This window comes from Cheilinus undulatus, linkage group 22 (assembly GCF_018320785.1).
Source record: "Cheilinus undulatus linkage group 22, ASM1832078v1, whole genome shotgun sequence".
Classification (NCBI taxonomy): domain Eukaryota; kingdom Metazoa; phylum Chordata; class Actinopteri; order Labriformes; family Labridae; genus Cheilinus; species Cheilinus undulatus.
In genome coordinates, this window is record NC_054886.1 from 6,873,380 (window position 1) to 6,890,776 (window position 17,397).

General features: G+C 39.9%; 1 protein-coding gene across 1 annotated transcript in view; it reads left to right on the forward strand.

The window, feature by feature from the left end:
• Positions 1-17,397, forward strand: part of LOC121504980 (neurexin-1-beta-like) — a 311,753-nt gene that overhangs the window by 203,527 nt on the left and 90,829 nt on the right. The window lies entirely within an intron of this gene.

Sequence of the window (17,397 nt, forward strand, 5' to 3'; positions counted from 1 at the left end):
TGATCATGGAGGACATGTTAAGGTTAGACAGTTTTTTGCAGAAAAAGTCAAAAATTGATATTGGAGCTCTAATTGTTTGAGTTAGACCTTTTAAAGGGATTGCTTTCCAGTTTGACTGTATCAGTATTTCAATTTCCAAAGGAAAAAGGATACTTTGGCAGCCGCTTAGAGGTCTGGGAATTGGCAAGCAAAGGCACAACTGGCTTTTTGTCTCATATCAAGACAAAATAACAAAAAAAGCACTGTGTCACTGGTTTAAGGAGTTTCTAATTCTGCTGATAAAATGTGACACAGTCATCAGTTATGACTCGTCTTATTCCAAAGGAAGATACTCAGAGTAATGAAGTTTGGTGGCAGGATGCAGGATTATTTCTATATCTTTGTGTGTAATGAATTGATGAAGGATTATCGGAGCTTGCAAAGGCAAAGGATAATTGAATAAAAGTGGAAAAGACAAGAAAGGTTATAAAGATACGGATGGGAAACTTTATTGGTCTTGTAAGCCTCTTTGTCCTGTATTAAGTCGCCCAAACTGACAAATATCTGCCGGTGTCTGGGCCTTCCAAAGCTTTTTGGGAAAGGGATGATGAGTGGGCGGATGGACATCGATCTGGACTGCCGCTGTAACAGAGATCCTTTTCTGGCTATGCTTCAAGGATTACGCCTCCACAGCTGCAGTGTTGTGGTTCCCTACCCATCATTCTCCTCCTTTATTTACGTCCAATCCTTGGTAGCATTTCCCTCGTCATAGCCTACCCTCTACATTAGCCTTTGCCTTTGTTTGTCCTGCATGTTTCCTTTCTATCCTCCATCCATCACTGGTTAGCGTCTTGAAGCAGCCCTTGACATAAGCAGTCCTTGCTCTTTTGAATATTGAAGTTTCATTTAAAAAATTTACTGTCTCATAACGCAGCTCTGGACAGAAGGAGAGTCTGAGATATGAAACGATGATTCTGTTTGAGTGCTGAGGTAGCATAATCCCTTAATTCCACTTTCTGATTTATCCCATCTCCTCTGATAAAGAAGGGAAATCTTTCAAGTTGATCTCCTTTAAAGTAAAGAAGTCCTGAAGTGTAAAAACCGGGAACAAAAAGGAGGGTGGATTTATTAGAAGATGGGTCAGACATGCTTAAGTATGGGATATTAATACTCCTCTCACCAATATTTTCATAATGGATTGTTTCTACTTACTGAATGTGATTATGGGGTAGGGATTGATAATTTTTATCAAAGTCCTTATTGATACAGATTTCCATTAACATGGAAAGGTTTATTTATAGGTCATAGATGTATTTATCATATGCTCTTTTTATGTTGCTAAAAACTACTACAAGAAGCTACATTTGACCACATCATGATATTTAAATTCACCTTTGATTAAAAGTCATTTTAATGGCTCAACCGTCATCACACTGTAAATCAGGGGTCATCGACTTTTCACAAGGGCCAGCTTTTTCTTGACCGAAGCTGTGGGGACTGGACATTGAAATAAACTGAAATAAAATCAACAGTTTTGACTATTTAACACACTCTTAAAAATGTTAATTCCTTCTAGAATTAATGGAGCTTTAAGCCTTTATTAGTGAGCTCAGTCCCTATCACCTATACTGCAGCCAGCCACACGGGGGCGATTGAAATGTTTCGGCTACATATTTCATGATTGGCCAAAAACACATGCAGGAAACAGATCTTCTGTGAAGATTCTGGAGAGGAAATTGCACTCTCAAAGAGCCTTTTGTGGAAAATTGATGTGTAAAGCCTCAACTTTGGTCAAGAGAAGAATAAGTATGTGTTTACCATGCCAAATTAAAGAAATACTAGTGTGCTTCATGTCTGATAAGCTGCTAGGTTGAAGGTTTTATTTCAACTTTAAGAAAGAAAGTGAAACAATATCAAGCCATATATTTTCCTCTCAAATTGTCTGAATTTAATACTCCTCCAGGGGCCAGATGGAAAGCCATGGGGGGCCTCATGTGGCCCTGAGTCCCCAGTTGATCACTGCTGTAAATGCTTGTTACCCCATTTTATAGGTGAAATAGCTTTTATGTTGCTGATTCCAACATGGATTTACACATTATTATTTTAGTAAAAGAGAATTCTTGCAATTTTGGACGATTTTACCACGGCTCCTTTGAGTGGATGAGGAGGATGACTGTGCTGCAGTAGCAGCGGAGAAGTTGAACAAGTTTATATCAAGTGTACTTTGTAAGCTGCTGCCTTTAAGTTTAATGTGATTCAAAATACTAATGTGCTTGATACTTGGCTGGCAATTTAGTTCCATTACACGGGGCAAAATAGCAGCACACTGCACGACCTTTAAAGTTCTACAGGAAAGCTGAAAGGCTAGTACTCAAAATGTCCTTGAGTACCTCCTAGACTCTTAAAGTAGTATGTTTGAGGTTCTCTTTGGCATGGGGTTCATGTAGTTTTAGAATTAAACAAGAATAGTTCCAAGGTGCTTTATTAAAATAATTTTAATGCATTTATTTTCCATCAAACCTTCATGAGAAAATCTCACAAAACAGGTTTTAACCATTCAAAGACAGCACCTTGGAGTTTTTTCTTCTTTAGTCCTTGGACTATGTTATACAAAAGAGCACCTCAAATATGCTCTGTTGCAAATATCTGATAAGATTGAAAAATATTAGGTGAAGCATACCAACCCTTGTATTTCTGATCAAAGTAGTGCAAAAGAAACTTCGATGTGGGGGAACTGTCATCTCTCAAGCCTTTTGAATATTCCCTCCTACACAGCTGTCAGAGAAAAACTGAAGGTGTGCATGGGTCTTTACAGAAAAGATTTGCTTTTACAATTGGGCCACAGCTGCAGAATAAAGCAAACATAAGCTTTATTCACACAAAAGCCAACATTAGACCAAGCGTGGTTCCAATTGTTCACCAGAAACAAAGCAGCAATACTCCACTTCACGCTTTGTAAAATCAGCTGGAACCAAGCCACTGGAACAACGCATACACAAATCCCTCAGCGAGAGTGTGAGTGTTTCCATCAGCTCTGTAAACAAGGCCGTGGTGTGTGGTGGGGCTCGGCGTAACCTCGCTGAAGGACGCTCTCCTGTTTGCATAAAGTACGTGTGTGTTGAGAGCCAGAGCGCTGGGTCAGGCGGGATTCAAACCTGCAGGTCTGATGGTCACTGTGCTGAAGGACGCCATCCATCAGAGCTCTCAGAGGTGTAGATCACACCGGAGTCAACTCTGAATACTGTTTGGTTTATATGTGTGTGTAAACAGGACTCCCACTCTTTTCTAGAGGAATTATTTCCAGGTTTTTCCAGGACATTTTCAGGGGCAGTTATGACCAGAGGGCATCATGCCAATATATCAGTATGCTCCGTTCTGTGAGAGTCTGAATGAAAAGATGTAGTTTCATGGCTATAACCATGAACTCTGACATGTTTATAAGGGATGATTCTTAAAATCATCTCTTACTGTTGTTCTCTTGGTCCATTGGTGGTCTGTTTATCAGAATAGTGCCGCACTGCATTTCCAAGATAGACGGCATATTTAAGAAAATCATAAAAACACAAAGCTGTAACAAACACAGATCAGCCAATCATGGTCCAAATAGTAGAAAGTAATCAGTCAAAACATCTACAACCTGAAACATCTTTCTCCAATTTCCGTAACTCTCTGCTAAAAGTTTTAAAGAGACCAGCTCTCCAGGGCAGAAATCTGCATACCCTAAGATCCTGTTTTCCCATTTTAGAGAGAGATAGCAAAACTAAGTTCTGGTATGGCCATGAAGTGAAGACTGGGACCAGGAAACATATCTTTCTCTCTCCTCTGCTCTCTGCTTCATTGACATGTGAATTTTTATGGGATGCTAATTAAAAAACATAAATGCCATGGGTTAGATTAAACAGCAGGTTAAAGGCTGAAATAAGCACGTCTTCTGCATTAAACAAACAAAATGTTTCCTCTTCCTGCATGTCAGTGTGGATGTGTCGGCGTGTTTCTAGGTTCTTTAGAGTTGTGATGCAGGATGTTGGATTTTTGTCTATTTCCAAACAGTCAGATATTAACAAATTATTTTAAGCTAATACTGATATCTAGATGTAGTTCAAAACCTAAAACATAAGGCCTTGAAACACACTTTAATATTTAAGGATTGAGGATAAACCCCATTCATGATCAAACTCTCCCAATCAAAACCTTAAACATTTGCATGTGTAACAAGCTTACTGCATATCACTTGTAGCAGAGATGGGGACTCAAGTCCACGACTTGGACTCGAGTCGCACTTAAGTCACACAGACCAGTGACTTGACCATTAGCCACAGTGGAAGGCTAAAGCTGCCAGCCACCTGTGCTGATGATGATACTACAGTACAGACGTTAAATTCTTTAGATATAACCATGCAGTGGTCCAAGCAGACTGAATGTCAGAAGGTGAAGGAGACTTGAGACTTTACTTGGACTTGCCACTCCAAGAGATTTGACTTGGACTTGAGCTCAACGACTTGAGACTTGACTTGGACTTGCAAAAAATGACTCAAGATCTTGTAAAGAAACATTATTCTATACAGCTAATAAAAACTGCAGTGAGCAGCCAGCAGTAAGTCCTATTTTATATCTGATACATCGTATTTCCTACGTCATTTATTTTTTGCCACTATGGCAGTAAAAATCCCTTGATATTATCCAGTCTGCAGGTGCTATTTGGCTGGAATATTGACAAACTGAAATCTACTATCTATAAACAACTATCCAGGACATTTAGCCTTTTCTCTGATTTTCATGTGTTTTTCCATAGCTGGTAAATTGGTCTGCTGTTGTCCAGGTTTTCAAGGTTTTCCAGTAGGAGTAGGAGCCTCAGTGAAGGTTGTATTTGTGGTGTTAATGATCGGATTGAATGAAGAGTTTTGGCGTTAGCTGACAGTGTAATCAGGATTATAGAGGATGATGTTCTGGCTGATTTATTCCCTCCCTCGCTCTCTCCATCTTTAGCATAAACGTTGGTTCTCTCTGCAGCATTTTGGCCCACTGCCAGTGTGTGAGTGTACTCCAGGACGAACGGGCAAGCCCGGTGTTGAGTCATGCTCAGATGGGAGATTCAGATTCATACGCACACATCACTCATCAATTTTTCAATGAGATCCAATCCTTCGACAGAGCGGGAAAGAACAGATAGTCGTGACCACTCTCGCTGGGGAAAAAAAAACAGGTTTGTAGGGGGAGAATGGAGGGAGGCAGAGGGAGATAAAGTGCTATTAAGATGAAGAGATGGGGGTGCAACTTTCTCAAGGTGACTCCAGATCACAGCAAACACATACAAATGAGTTGGCAGAGCCCAAACAGAGAAAGTGTTGTAAATGAAACCGAGCAGATCCTCTCTGCAAAGTGACTGTTTTGTCACTGCCTCCCTCTTTTCTCCCTCAGATGCCCAAATCGAAGCGGCACTCATGTGTCTGTCTGGAGCTTGTTGCCATCTGAGGTGATGGTGAAAAAAATCATAGCAGCACATGTTCTGAAAATCCCTTTCAGTCTTCCCCTCAGACACTCCGAAGACGATAGGTGAACGGACAGTGGGTGATTTAGCCGGTGAGGAGTCTACATGTTATGCAATCGTCGATTCCTTCTTACATAACGCTGCAGTCTCAGAGTGGAAGATTAGTCCCGCTACAGCTACTGTTCTCCTTGCAGATGCCACAGCCGATCTCCTCTTGCAGGCATCATGCATACATGTTGACAGGCTGATTAGCCATATAGAGCTGGAATTAGCGCGAAAATGGAGATAAAGAGATAGCATATGATAATTTTATGGCTCTGTTGCAGATGCCCTGGGGATATCTTTGCAAAATATTATTCTGTGACTACAAATAGGGTCCCCACTCTTCTCTAGAGATCGTCCCCAAGACACTTTCAGGGACAGTTAAGCTGGTATGACAGGAGAAATCTGGCTCATACATCAATATATTCTAAAGATGTGCACTCTGTAGCTAACCATGGGCTCTTGATGCTTATAGATGATGATTAATTAATCATTCAGCACTGTAAAACACCCCTTTTAGAAAAAAATCTTCAAGTTTAACCAGAAGTAACACTTGGGGGTTAGATGATTTCATGAAGTAAACAATCACTTCACAGTCAAAGGACAGTGGGGGTCAATAAGAGGGGTTGGATGGGTTTTGTGGTGCTTTGATTGGCAGAATTTTTGTCCTAAAACTGTGGATTACAGAGCATGTTGAGTAAATAGGGTTAAAGTTGGTGAATACACTTCTACAATGAACAACGACTACAAAATCTGGGGATGCACTGATGCATCACTTTAACATCATCAGCAAAGAGTGGTATGAATGGATATCAGTGGCTATTGTTTAATCAGTTCAGTATTGTCATCTGGTATACCTGATTATTGAATCGAGGGTCTTCGAGAGTCTTACACCAAAATAAGGAATGGAAACACCAGTATTTTCGTATAGATATTGGAACAAATTTTATATTAAAGGTCACATATTATGCAAAATACACTTTCTCAGGCATTTCTAACAAAAATGTGTGCCCCTGGCCTGTCCACAATCCCCCAAGAATCAAAAAGTCCATTCCCTCCCCTCTCTTTTGTCCACCTTTCAGAAATGCGTGCTGAAACAAGCTGTTCTCAGATTTTCCCCTCATGATGTCATGTGGGGAGTCCAATATAAACTTGTCTTCAAAGGCAAAAGCTTTTCTATTAATATTGGCCCAAATTGGATCAATCCGTGTACCTCTTATAAAATGTTATCAGTTCAATTTGACAAACATCCCTCAATGCATTTTTGAAATTTGATAAAAATGGAGGTCAGTGTTTGTGCATCCCCACCATTGCAGTAAATACAGCTGTGCACAAAATAGTGTCACTATTTGAAATGATGGTTCACATAACTAAGCTCTGTCAGATGAGGAGCTCTGGTATGAAATTAAGAGATTATTTCAATAACTTTCTCATGTAGCCCAAGATTATCCAGGACATTTGCTTTTTTCTCATTTTTAAGTGTTTTTCCAGACTGGAAAACTGGTACATTGCATTCCAGATTTTCCAGTAACCCTATGAAAATTGTTTGTAGAATTGAACATTCAATAAAATGCATGCTTTGGTGTAATGGTGTATAAAATATTAAGTTGTCTCACTCCATGTAGAAGCGTCAGACATGTTGGAAAAAGAGGGTAAAATTGATCGCTTCTTGTTGAGCATCCAGTAAGGATCTATTTATCTGTCATTTTTCCATCCTCGCTCCTCCACTATCTAATTTACAATGTAATAAATACTGCAGCTCTGCAGCTACACTGGTACGTCAAGTTAGGCTGCAGCAGATACAGGCTGTGATAGATCATTATCGAGGAAAATGAGAGTGCGGCTGATGAATAGTCTGCATCCCCACCACCCACTGGACTGCTAATACTCAGTCTGTCAAAGGGAATCATCGGCATCAGCAAATATCTGAACCGGTCAGCCTCGTTTCTGGACTGTTTCCTGGAGACGAGTTGATACAGCAAAATGCAAAACACCTCAAATGATTTAAACAACTACGTTTGCATCTGTCAGCGTCTTGCCACATCCACCCTCCGGTCCATCTTGCGGTTCTTTCTCTGTTGTTTTCTCTTTCTAATTTGCACTGTTTGGCTGCTCGTATATCAGATCTGAAAGGGAAATGTGGAGAGACGACGAGAAAATGCAAATAGATCAAGGAGAAGAATGCGTGTGGAGATGAAGCTGTAGGGGTTGTTAGAGAAGAAGCGCATCATGATTGAGCTGTCTGCACAAAAATTGAATGAAGAAACAAATCCTTCAAAATTGCATTCAGTCTTTTGTCTATTTTTCCCAGAGAAAACAGAGTGAGAATCAGGATATCTTCAAAAGACGCTTTGAACTCAAAGCACCTTGAGGCCCTGGAGGATCATCAAGGTTCTCCGTCCTTTAATCGTGCAGTGTTTCTCTCTCTGCCCCTTGCTCAGCTCTCTTTTCCTTTTTTCTTCTCTCCATGATCAGTGCAAGCTCTCTGAGGCTGCCTCACGTCATCTGGTGCGGCCTCATTCTCATTCCTGTCTTGCCAGCAGCATTTACCTCACCGCGGTCTCACACATCGCAAGGTCATGTTGAAATATTTCAGACGGAAATGCTCTGCGTAATTCCAGCGCCGCGGCTGCCACGCAGAATTCCAAAGCCAATTTTCTTTGTCTTTGAGAAGAAGGAAGGAGAGACTGTAATGAGAGGATTACACCAACTTTTTGTTTTTTCAGTCGCCGTCAACTTACTCTTATAAGCTGATCAGCAATTGCTGCTTGGTGAAAAGCATCTTTTTTATGTTGTACAGAGCTTTTAGATATTTGTCAAGGACAGCAAGTTTAGGCTTGAGTAATTAGAATAATATTCAAGAGAAAGTTTTCTTGGCTAACTTTTTGTTATCTGATAAACCCTTCTCAGAGTAACTCGATGCTGCATGATCAAAACTGGCTTTGGATGCAGTCTTCTTGTCTGTAGATATTTTTAACCAAACTACTGTGCTTTTATGAATTCTCTCAGGTCCAATATTGTGGCTGAGACAAGTTTACAACGATAGGAGCTCCCAATGAAGCTTTAGCATTCTCTCTGACAAGACTGGGTCTCTGGCTAGATTTTTACTCAGACCTAAACAAAACAACAGCTGATAAAAATGTTTATTTTGCCCTAACTTATTATTGGATTTGCTTGGTATTTGAAGAAGTGGTACTCATTAATGCAAGGTGTAAACAGTGTAACAGTAATGCACCTTTAAGTAGAGGTTAGATTTAGTACCCAATCCCAACTGGCATCAATGTAGCCCAGATCTGGACTGGGCTAGGATCCCTGCCCCACCATGCCCCCCCTCACCCCCAGGCCCAGGTCAGGTTTGATGGGAGCCAAAGATGTGTTAACTAGTGGTGCTGAAAATATTAAGTGCCATGATGCATCGTGATGCAGACATGAGCGATTCTACATCAATGCACAGGCAGCTCATAGTCAATGCACACAGACATTACGTGTGTATTTTCTCCCTGCAGCCGGACCTGCCATAAATAATCAAATAATGACCTGTTTCCAATTTAAACAGAGCTGCTTTTGTTGTATTTTAACAGTACTGTATTTTAAATGACACAGCTTGTCCTGTCTCTGTGGTAGCAGTTATCACGTGTAACACTTCTCAACCTATCAACTCCTGTGTTAAGACTATGGAAATACTCAGGAGCCTGCAGTGTTGTCTGCTGACCCAAAGCAGGTGAGGGAGAACTAGAGAAGGAGATATAAACAGATGTTTTGATCAATAATGGACGGACTCTAACGCTCGTTGTCCACTCCGACAGTTTAACAAAGTGGGTCTAAATACATTGTGATCATCAAATACAGTAAAAATGCAAATAAAGAGCCCAGTGTGATTGATTCAACAGTATCTCAACACAATGAACACTGCCTTTGAACCTGCCAACAATCTCCCTCAAAGAGATTAAAGGGAACATTTTCAATAGATTTAAACTGTCCATGTAAATTTTCTTCTGGAGTCACATTTGCACACACAAGTTTCTGTAAGATCTTGTGTGTGCAATCATTACCAAAGATTTCAGCCTTACAGTCTGGTTGAGTTGTCCAGTGTAAATATTTGAAGCATTATAGCATGAAAAACCATTTGAATCAAGGGATGGGTACCTTTCACAGGTGAACCAGTACGGTACCGATTCCCTGTACCTGTGAACCGATACCGGTACAAAACGGTACCAATTTTCAGTACTTTTGAGCGAGTATGATATGCAATAATAAATGTTATATAACCTCAAAACTTCAGAATTTTGGTTATTTATGTCTCGATATCAAAACACTATCAAATATCAATTATATCAAAACATCAAACACCGTTTGTAATGTAACATCACAAGTGTTTTTAAAAAATTACTCCAACATGGAAAACCTACTCTACTATAACTACCCAGTGTTTTTTTCTTTATATTGCACAAATAAAAACCCAGCCCCACTACCTCCTGTTCCTCTAATTTCCTCTCTTGGAAAAAACTGTGTTGGGGTCCATGGAAAGAGAATAAGTTTAAAACAAATGAACAATAGAGTATGGCGTCAAAATAAATAAATAAATAAATGAAGGTATAAAATTTTACCAATTAAAGTATTACAAATGAAAGTAAACTTATTACCTCCTCTTTGTGTACTGCACATCTTCTTTCCTCTTGCAGTTCTTTTTCCAACAAAACTAAAATGTCATCTTTACCTGGTTAGAGCAGAGTATGCTCCTCACTCATCAATCAATCATGCAGCCGTCCATGCACACTGGGTCCATTACGTTATATTTGTATTTACTGCAAAAAATAAATAGAAAGTGGCTAATTATTTCATTCTGTGATGAAAATAAACAGAGAGGATGAGCCTGTGGCTCTGTCACTCCTTCAAAATCACTCTGAATACATCCATCCTGACAGAGTGCTTCATACGGCACCAGCAGTGCCAAGTTAGAGAGATGGAGAGCAACTTTTAGGACGCACTCACACTAGTCAATCCGTACCATGCCTTGATCCAGTCTGTTAGGTGACTGAGCAAACAAACATATCCCTTTATCTACTATATTTCCATGGTTGATATCCACATGATAAACAGGCAAATCATGGTGTTTAAAGTGAGGATTCAGTACGAGAGAGAAAGGGAGGGGGCGAATGAGCAGAAAACAGCGGGAGTCGATCTGAATCATCAATCATCACACTGCGTCCTCAGATTAGAATTTTTGCCGTAGTAAACCTTGAACTTCATGTCACAAATAATGCAGTGAAATCTGCATCTTATTTTGAAAAAGTGGAGTGCTCCCTTCGACCGCTTCCTATCAGCCATGCTTGCTTTGTTGATTCAGTGAGCTGCTACCGACGTCATTACTCCTGTGCATGCAATGCTGCGTTCGCATCCGGCATGGAAAATTGACTATCTTTCCACTCTCTTGCAGTCACAAGGATGGGTTTAGGTACCGAAACATGGTATTGTTTAATTTTACGTGAGTACTGACAGAATTCAGTTGGTACCTATAAAAGTACCGAGTTCAGTATCCATCCCTATTTGAAACTGTCTTTATGTTTATGGTAGACCATGGTTTTTAATTATTTTGTGTGTGGCCAGCCTTGGCAGTGTCATGTTTAAAGAAAATGTCTGGTGTATTGGGTTTGAAATGCTGTAGTGTTGATGGTCTTATATGAGTGGATAAATTGAGAATTAAAGCTTTAAAGTATCAAAAAAAAATGAATGAATAGAAGAATTTGAGGTATAATCCTATTATCACACCAACATTTAGGATGTTTTATTGTTTAATTAAACCGAGAAACTCAATGGGTTGGTGTCCTCATTTGGCTCTTAAGGACATGATAATGTAAAATGTGTCATAAAGCAGAACTCCTTCCCTGTCACCCACTGTAGACCCCCAACCTCCACCACTTATTGACCCACAGAAAGGGAGCCAGACCTCTGAATAAAAGAGTAAAAACGTAACGTTCTCCCTCCTGACATTACCCGACAGCTGCAGCAGATTAAAAGCTGCTAAGCAGTACTTTAGAAGCACTGGTGTTTAAAGAGCAGCCAAGGCTTATTGTCACTTACCTAGCAGTCCCTTCATTTCAATGTTGCAGGCTTGACTGCTCACAGTCATTCAAAGAGGGTTTTTTTTTCAACTTCTGTTTCCAGAGATATGTTCGCTTAAGGGAAATGGCCATTAAAATGTCATTACCGCTACACAAAAAATCATTTTTAAAAAAGCAAGGGTTCCCAGCGGCTTCCCACCGTAATGGGCTCGATACATTCCCTCGGCACTACGAAGAACCCTAATGTTGCGGAACACAAATGCTAATCTCTCTGTAAATATCACTCAAATTCACTCTCCCTTCTGCTTTTCAGACATAATAGCGAGGATTCATTCTGCTCTGCCCTGGCAAATTGAATTAATTCTCCAAGCAAAAAAGTGTTCTGATTATTCTAAGCTTCCTCCTGTGTGGGCTGTAATGGAGAAGATCCCAAAGCTCAGCCTCACCTTTTTGGTTTTCCCGCTACAGTTTCTCAGAGACATCATTTGTCCGATTTTTGATAAGGTTTTCATTCATGTGTGCCTTGCTAATCACCTTCAGACAGAATTCATATTCATGTCTGTGAATCAATATCAGATGTCTGAATGCACTTGGAGAGCAGGCAGAAAGACTCCAAGGGTCAGTCCATCAGGTAGATCAATTGATTAAGTGCCTAAGAAGCTGGAAGCACTTTGCTGTTTGAGAGGTTTGACTCTCTTTGCAGAATGTAATCATCAGCGAACAGTCCATCAAAACTCCACTCCAAGGACCTCATACCGGACTAACTGAGATCTGATTTAATATGAGAAATGTTTTAGCTTCCTTTGAAGCATGTTTGACTTCCACTTTGATTCTGCCTCTGTATTCCCATCATTCAAAGCAGCAATATTTTACTTTACCACTGCAAAATAATAGTCTCAAAGTCAATCTGGTAGTAGCAACTTTCAACAGGGAGAATGCTGTCTATCCTTTTTCCACAGAGTGCCTTGGTCGCCTGCTTTAAGCACCGAGTAATTCTTTTGCCAAGTCTTGGATTTATTTTGCAGGAAATGCATTGAGCTTTATGGAACTAGTTCACACACCAGTCTTTAGCTAAAGAGAAGCCAGATAACCCATCTCAGTACAATTTGATGCAGTGGCTGAGGCCAAGAAATTTACAGGAGGCGGTGATGGCAGATGCTAAGAAGAGAACAGGATGCCAATAGATATTGGACATGCTGTTATATGTTGGCGAGAGCTTCACAAAAACAGTAGGCTGCAAGTTCAATGCTAAGCTGGTTATGTAGATCTTGGACTGTTCGAGGCTTGTTACACTCCTGCCCAGCAAGTAAGCTAATTCATTCAATAACAGAGCTTGTATGGGGCAGATATTATACATAACTGATTACACTTTAATGTTAGGATGTTTCATCTCATGTTTAGCAACTTTACCAGGTTCAGAAAGTCATCTAACAAAAAGGCTCTGGTTTGAAGATTTGTCTCTTTGCGTAAGTTTTACATGTCATAAATTAGCCCTTCCGTCTCAAGCCTTGAGCTAAAGACATCATGGTGGCATCAGTGAAATACGTACATATAGTCCACATGCAAACATTTTGCAAACAACGGGCTGTACACTCTAGCTGTCACGTTTGCACAAAATCCAGTATTGTAACTGTTCCTTGATTGTCATCGTTGACATGGTTTGTCCTGAGGAGGAGGCATCAGTGCTATGTGTGTTTTATTACTAACCCATCGTGAGTTATAGAACAAACTAAGAATATTTCAAAGGTCAGATGAGATTCTGCTCCTTCTATCGCTAGCAAAATAGAGAGGTCCAACTCAGGATGGATTTTAAACTTATGCACACAATTAGGGGAATTAAATTGAAGTAAAAGCTATTCAAAATGTAATCAGAAATAGTAATAAGCTCCATGTTAAAAAAAAAAAACAGACATTTACATCCTCATATAGCTGAAATGAAATGATCCTTGATTCATTAGGAGGTGTTGGACTACAACATTAGCAGTTGAATGAAGACCCTTTCAATGATTTGTCAAATATTAAACCATTTGGGGTCACGTCTACCGATGTAACTGAAGAGAAACTTATTTTAGTCCAGCTGCAGTAATGAAGCCCCTTAATTCTAAAGCAAACTCTCTATTGGATATTACAGGTGCAAACTTTAATTCATCTCCCAGGAAACAATGTTCAGAATTATCAAGATATTAAGATAATGTTCCTTCTGAAATTCTTTCTAGAAAAAAAACAAAGAACATCTTCAAAATCAGCCTAAGACAGTACCTATTTTGTGTTAGAATTCAAAACTGCATTTCTTTTATAAAACACCCTTTTGAAAGAGTCTTGATAATGTATTATACATATGAGAGAGTCCTTAATGTTTAGATTTAACATAAATATTCCTCATACAACATCTTGTATTTAAAACACTCGAGGCCCATCTTTCCTTATGTTATTTCAGCATTGTCTTTGTGTTTATTCTGGCTTTTCAGCTGTGTCTTATATTCTTTTATTTTCCTACATGGCTTGAATTATGGCCACTTGTTCTCCCACTCACACTGCCATCTGAGCATGCTCAATTAATACCCTAATAGCCGCTGTCATCAGTGCATAGCCGTGCTGTGGCCTTGGCTGCATACTGTATCCACTTTAAAGCTCAGAAGAGTGGTTGGGATGCACATAAATTTGGCCGTGATTATACCGCTCATTAATTTACTGCACAACCTCTGCACTTATTTACTCAATTAACTTGCTATTTTAAGTTCTGTTAACATTGGGCTGTTTTATTTTCCTTTTCTAAATACTTAATCAGCCATGAATAATGGAAAAGCGCTGCGAGCAAAAGCCACACGTTCACCTCTGAGACTTAGGGCGTATGGAAGGTGGCGAAATAAATGCACATAGCTAATGAGATAATTGAATCAATGGGGTTGTCGCTGCTATGGACAGAAAAAGTGACCTGTAGTTTAAATGAGCTTGACCTGAAGTGACAACCAGGAAGTGTTCCTGCCAATGGCGTCGGGGAGAAAGGTATCTAATGGCTGTGCAGGACAAAAATGCGACAGTAGATTTACTGCCAGACAGAGAATTTGTCTGTAATGGCGCTGTCTGCGATGTTCTGTCTGTTTCTCTCGCCGGCAGACTGTAACTCTGTAAATGACTTTGACCTTTCCTGGGACGGAGGACAGGGACCGCAGAGGGAGAGCGGAGAGATGGCGGGAGATGAGAGTAGAGTAGGCGGTTGACTGTAATAAACTCGAAGCAGTGGGCGGCTGTCAACACTAATAGATGGGAGAGGGGAGGGGGTCAGAGGGTTGATGAATACTAAAGGTGCCTGAGTCCTCGACAAGCACTCTGTTCTCCACCAGGCTGATGTGTGAGAGATCTGATGCTTGCAGAGTCATCGCACTACAGGCTGCGAGGGCCTTTTTGGTGACTCATGTGATGGATCGTTTGATTTTGCAGTAGGACACCAATGGAGAAACCTCATCTTGTTTTCATGTGCATTAGCATAGAGGGCTATCTGGCTTCATGTCTGCAATATGAGAGTCTTTCATTGCTGTGTGATTAATGTATGGTATGTAAATTTTTTAACCAAGTGGCCGCACTCAGTAAGGTGTATCTATTCAACAGTAAACCACTGTTTTTATTACATGGATGAATTTTGCATTAAGAGGGTGGAAAGATGTTCCATTTAGCTACTCACAAAGCACTCTAGAGTTGCCTTCAACGTTAACCAGGAAGGCCACTTTTAACCGCTTTTCTCCCTCCCCCCATGTGAAATTCAGCAACAAACCCAAAAATGGTGGTTTACTGGTTAGCAAATACACAATATAGGCTGGGGTTTTTAATGCACAGATCCCCACAAAACAAGAAGTAAGCAGTAGAAGTATGCAGAGCTAAAGAGCATGTCTCTACATGCTCAGAGACGTCTAGTGAGGCCAGTGTTACAGGGGCTGGGGGTTAAAGTTTAGGCTATTGAAATCACAGCTGATGGCAGAGAACAATTTGTCACAAGTAAACAGCAGAAAACATGAATGAGAATCGGAACAGAACAGCAGCTTCCAGTGGCAGTTCATACTTCCTTATGTAGCACCCTTTGACTTAACATTTACTGTTTCAGCAGTAATGATAAACATCATTCTGTGTAAAATCCAGGGCATTTTTTAATTTTTTATTTTTTGGCTGTCTCTGTGCCCTTTCCTTCACCTTTTCCTGATTGCCAAAAATAACAGATGCTTTTCTGGCACTGTCTTCCTTTCCTTTCAGAGCATGTTCCCAAATAACTTCATTTTGCTTTAGTTACTTTCTTCAAGGTCCACTATCCCAACACGTGCACACATTCTTAATGTGATGCACAATTCTACATTGCCTTTTTGTATGGACCTTAACTAGAATAATGTGCAGCATGTCATTTATAACTGCAGTCATGCAATACCTGAAGTTTTTGTGAGAATGCAAAAAATCTACATGTTGTACCTTTAAATTTCCCTGGTCTAATGCATTCACAGAGGCATAGATATGATTAATGGCTTTTGGTACCAGGATGTTCATAATTAACCTTGCAAAGCAAATGGAGACACCCGTTTCCTTGTTTCTCACTGGCAAATCCATCTTGCAAAGCTCCCATCTGAACCGTTTGGGCCAGGTTAGGAAGTGACAGGTGAACTGCTGAAGTGCCAGTTCTATCAGAACTTGATGACATTTATTCTTTAAAAGAAGAACAAAGAACAGCAGTGAGTTGTTTTCTTTTCAAAAACCACAGAAGTCGTGTACTGACAAATCATTTTAGTTAACTGAAACTAAATAAAAACTAAGCTTTACCAAAAAAAACTAACTAAAACTGTATAGTGCGCTTACAAAAATAACTAAAATAAAATAAAATTGAAGACAAAATATCCTTAGTTTTAGTCTTTGACACAACCATACTCACTGGCACCTACACGCAAGTCTGGGGAGTGTAAAATTGCCTGAACTGATTGTTTAAGACTTCACACAGTGGTAGTTTTATGTCTGGAGGTGTATTCAAACATCACCTTTAAGTAAATAAAATGGTAAGTGAAGATTAACATATGTTTATTAAAAATGTATGATGCTCACTCAGCCCCAACATCTATCTGAAAAACTAAAATTAACTCTAAAATGAATAAAAACTAAACTAAAACAAAGCATTTTTGCAAAATAAAAACTAAACTAAACTAACAAGCCAGCAGTCAAAACTAATAAAAACTAAACTGAAATCAAACACAGAAAGTGAAAACAAAATAAAAATATAAACTAATGAAAAATCCAAGATTATTATAACCTTGGTAGCTGCGCACACGCACCCCGGTAGCAGCTGCGTCACATGTTTTCTTGCTCTGATTGGACCGTAAAGATGTGACCAACAGAACGTTCATCCAATCACACTCCAAGTTTTTTTTTCAAATCTTCTGCCCTTTCCAAAACACTTAGTACTGAAGGTTTTCCAGATGGATGTGTGAAACAAATCCATCTGGCTTGTCAGGTTAATTCATAGTACGATGCCTGAAGATTGAATAGGGCACTTTGGTGCCAATGATCAAACACTGGAGACAGCAGCTCAAAGTTCCACAAGGTCAAATCTTTTGCCGGTGATGCTGCAGCACAGTCAAGCTGAGGCTGATAGGAAGGTCACTGGTTTTGCAGGGATGTTATCACTAAAGAGGCAGTAGCTACCAGTGTTGCTCAGATCTACTGCAAGCTGGTGTAGCAGCAGTTTTACCAGAACCACACAACATTTTTTTAAAGAAGAGCAAAAAGAAAAAAAACACACTGAAAGCCTTTTTTAGATGAAAATATTTCTTCTCTTCTTCCGACCTGCTTCAGCAT